Source organism: Mandrillus leucophaeus, unplaced genomic scaffold (assembly GCF_000951045.1).
Source record: "Mandrillus leucophaeus isolate KB7577 unplaced genomic scaffold, Mleu.le_1.0 Scaffold1685, whole genome shotgun sequence".
Taxonomy (NCBI): domain Eukaryota; kingdom Metazoa; phylum Chordata; class Mammalia; order Primates; family Cercopithecidae; genus Mandrillus; species Mandrillus leucophaeus.
Genome location: NW_012101682.1, coordinates 6,864 through 11,867, shown reverse-complemented (window position 1 = coordinate 11,867; position 5,004 = coordinate 6,864).

Below are 5,004 nucleotides of genomic sequence, written 5' to 3'. Positions count from 1 at the left end.
ATTATATATCAGCATTTTTACAGCTGATTGAAAATGAACACCTGCTAAACGACTGCAGTTAGTCTGCAAATCCAGTTTACTTCAGTGAAAGCAAATAGCTGCCCTGTGAAGCGGGTTGGCAAAAAAGCAGTTCACTTGGGCACACCAAGGATCGTACCTTGCTGGTATACAGTCCCAGCTGCATTAACTGAGGCATCAGGGTATCCACCATGATCTGAGTCTGCAACTTTCAAGGCGTCACGGAGGTCAGCAAAACTGGAAGAAGGTGACCAAGCATAGTAGCCTTAGCAACTTGTTCCAAGCCTTTTAACCTACAGAAAGTTCAAGAAAAACACTCAGCCTAAGCAATGCCCAACCACATGAGAAGCAACTAATGTCATCTTTATCTGACAAGTTCTCTTAAACTGCATCTCCTTAAAGTAGTTAAGCACTTTCAGCAATAGTAATTCAGCCTACAATTTCCCACCACCTGCCACTGATGGAGAGGGAAAGAGCAGAAAGCTATTAATGGACAAGCTATCAATAGATACCATCTCACACCTATCAGGCTATAATTAAGCAGAAAAAATAACAGATTCCGGAAAGGTCGTGGAGAAGATGGAATGCTTACACAGTGCTGAAGATACGAATTTGTTCAGCCATTGTGGAAAACAGTGTGGGAATTTCTCAAAGATCTTACAACAGAAGTATCATTTGACCCAGAAATCCCATTTTTGGCTGTACACTCAAAGGAAAATAAATCTTTCTACATGATTAATGCATGATTCAGATACATATATGTGTGTGTTAATCACAGCACTATTCACATTGGCAAAGACGTGGAATCAACCAAAATGCCCATCGACAGTAGACTGGATAAACAAAATGTGGTACACATACACCATAGAATACTATTCAGCCATAAAAAAACAACAAGATCCTGTCCTTTGCAGCAACATGGATAAAGCTGGAGGCCATTATCCTAAGCGAACAGTCATAGGAACAGAAAATCAAATACCGTACATTCTCACTTATTAGTGAGAGTTAAACACTGAGAACACATGGTCACAAAGAAGGCAGCAACAGACACTGGGGCCTACTTGAGGGTGGAGGATGGGAGGAAGGAGAGGATTAAAAAACCACTATTGGGTACTATGCTTATTATCTGGGTGACAAAATAGTCTGTATGCCAAACCCACATAACATGCAGTTTACCTATATTAACAAACCTGCACATGCACCCCTGAACCTAAAAGTTAAAAAATAAAAACCCCCCTCCAAAAAAGGAAGTGCCTTAAGTGCTTTAGAAATATTATCTTACTTGATCTAAACAATACCCCTGCAAGGTAGACTATTTTCCTCTTCACTTATGATGACCACAGAGATGTTAAGTAACTTGTCCAAGGCCACACAAGTTACCAATGGAGGAATAAGGTTGGGGGTTGAGTTCAGACAATGCCGTTCCAGAGTCCGTGTTCCTAATCATTAAGCTATGCTGTGCTGTTTCGCAAAAACTGTAACAGGTCACACACACATGGCATTTACTCCATGCCAGGAATTGCTCTATGCATTGACACATACATAAGTTAATGTAACCCCCAAGGTCACCCATGGGAGGCAGTACAGTGCTCAGGAAGGCTCTCCCATTGAGGGTGGGAAAAGGGGTGGGAGGAACAGACTCTCAATCCCACACTGATGAACAACAGTTTCTTAGACACTCACTTCATTGAGTGTTTCTAAAACATTCAACTTCTTAATGGCAACTATTTCTTTTTTTTTTTTTTTTTAATTCCTATTTCATCAGTTATGGAAGATTTAATGGTATTATCACAATGGTAAGTACCAGTTACAATTAACAAACCGGTTTGGGAGCAAGGCTGACTCCTGGTGAGCCTGCAGCTCCCCTGGTGAGAGCAGCAGTGCACAGATGTATCAAGCAGAGCCGACTAGCCCCGTGGGTTCAGTGGGCCATGGCACTGACCTGGCCATTTTATTGAGTGAATGGAGAGATCTAATCCATCTGGCAAGTCAGTTAAGAGAGCTTCTGCCATTTTTGTTGACATGTAATACTGTAATAAACTCACTTATACTGTAAAGCTCTGTAAGAAAATTTTAAACTAGTCTATTTCTTTAAAGGAGATGTTAGCAATTTGTGCTCCATTGAACCTCTTCATTTTTGCTTTTAGGACAGTAGAGCTCAGTAACACAATCAGTTACTAAACACAATCAATTACTAAAATAAATATTATCAACAGTAACCAAAAAATTCAACTTAAGGCTATCATACCCAAACTCAAATATCCAGAAGCCAATTTAAGTAACCCACGCCTCCTTGGCAAGAGTGTATGGATAATACCTTTTCTTTGTGATAGTAAAACCTACCCATTTTCTCACCTTACCCAGTATCAGGTTTTATGTATCTAGAGATAAAGCAATGAACATACTGCATAGAAATTTTGAGCTCTTAATTTAAAGGTACACACAGAGTTGTATCTAAATTATTGGCTACAATGATCTAAAACACAATTACATCTAAATCTTTTGTAACTATGATCTAAAACCACTTCAGTTACATCTTAGTATTAATCACAGGACGAAAACTCTTACATTACCTTTATTTTCAGAACTGTAGCCAGTGTTGCTATCTTGTGCAGGCGACATGTCTTCACAACCCCACAATACTGTGTGTTTTCCCCCAAGTAAACAGGAGGGAGATCCAGACACCCCTTCCAAAAGCAACAGCTTAGAGGAGAGAAGAGAAATCAAAGACACTTAGACCATTCATTTCAGCAAGAAGTGAACCTGCCACCCCAAAGGGCAGAAAACAAAATCTTAAAATTAGTATTTTATATATTCATCACAAGTTATTGCAATATTTTTAAACAAAAAATTACAGAACCATGTTTCCAAAAATGTTACAATAAAACTATACCTGTGTGTAAAGTGTATAGATTTTATGTGTACATTTGCATGTGAGAGGGGGTTATGAATTAGGAAGCGTATGTACCAAAACATTAGAAATATTTGGTAATGAGATTATGAATGATTTTGACTTTCTTCTTTACACCTTAATGTATCATCGACTCAAAATTTACAATCAGAATTCATTATAAGCTATTGTATTTTTATTTATGTATTTATCTCTTTATTTAATGGTACGTTGTCTTTCTGCTCACTGCGACCTCCGCCTCCCAGGCTCAAACAATCCTCCCACCTGAGCCTCCTGAGTAGCTGAGACCAAAGTTAAGTTTTCCTCGGTTTAAAGTAACTTGTTATACTTACGTTGTTTAGCCTCATGGTAACCAGAAAACAAAAATCAATAAACACCCTAAACATAAAAAGTAAGGAATTAAAACACACACTACCAGAAAAATATTACTTCACTACAAATAAAGACAGGAAGGCAGGCAAGGAGGAAAGAAAAGAAAGGAAGAAAAAGAGATCAGAAAGAAGAGAAACAGGGAAGGGAGAAATAACAAAAGAAAAAAGAGTAGCAAAACCACCATAAAACAAGTAAAAAATGGCAGTAGTCTGTTTTTAACTGTGATAATCCTGAATATGAATGAATTAAATTAAGACACAGTGGCTGAATGGATTAAAAGACCCAGTTTTATACTGCCTACAAGAAACTCAGTTCACCTTTAAAGACATGCACAGACTGAAAGTGAAGGGATGATAAAAGATATCCCATACAAATGAAAACAAAAAAAGCAGGAGTAGCTATACTTAGATAAAATAAACTTTAAGTCAAAAAATAAAAAATAAAAATTATATAGTGAGAAAGAAGTAAACAGCTGCCTAACAATTGTAAGTGCATGTGCAACCAACACTCAAGCACCTAAACACAGATGCAAATATTAACAGGCCTTAAAGGACAGATGGACTGCAATACAATAGAGTACTTCAACACTCTACTATCATCAACACCCCACTACCGTCAATGGACAGATCATCCAGACAACAAAACGTCATCAGCTAAACTGTACTCTATACAGAATGGACCTAACAGGCATTTTCACAGTTTTCCACTCCACAACTGCACAAAGCACATTCTACTGAGTAGCACGTGGAGTATTCCACAGGACAGATTATGTGTCAGGCCAAAAAACAAGTCCCAAAACATTTTTAAAAGCTGAATTCATATCAAGTATCTTTTCTGACCTGAGTGGAATAGTATTAGAAATCAGTAACAGGAGGAACTTTAAAAACTGTACAAATACATGGAAATTGAAATACATGCTCATGAGCCAATAAATGAAAAAAAAGGAAATTAAATATTTATTGAAACATAACAATAGAAACACAACAAATCCTGTGGGATGCAGCAAAGGCAATTCTAAGAGGAAAAGTGCATAGCTATAAATGCCCACATCAGAAAAATAGAAGGATCTCAAATAGCCATCCTGACAGTACACCTCCAGTAATGAAGAAAACAAGAACAGTCAAATGCTAGAATTAGTGGAAAAAATACCATAAAGATTAGAGAAAAAATTTTAAAAATAGAAACAAAAAATACAAAATGTCAATGGAACAAAGAGCTGGGGTGTTTTAGAAAAAATAAATTCAAAACTGACAAGTTTTGACTAGACTAAAGATATAAAGAAGAAAACAAAATCGTGGATAAAAAAGGAGACATTGCAATTGATAACACAAAAATATGAAGGACTGTGAGATTTAGAAGTGAATAAATTTCTAGACACAATGAATTCCCAAGATAGAATGATAAAAAATAAAAATAAAAAATCTGAATAGACCAATAATGAGTAATGCAATTAAAGCGGTCATAAAAAGCCTCCCGGCAAAGAAAAACGCTAGAATAATGGTTTACCTGCTAAATTACCAAACATTTTAAAAAGAGATAATACCAATTTGACTCAAAATATTCCCCCTAAAATAAAGAGGAAGGATGGCTTCGAAACTTGTTCTATGAGGACAGCGTGACCCTGGTACAAAAACCAGACCGGGACACAACACAAAAAGAAAACCACAGGCAAATATCCCTGATAAACATAGGTGCAAGAAATT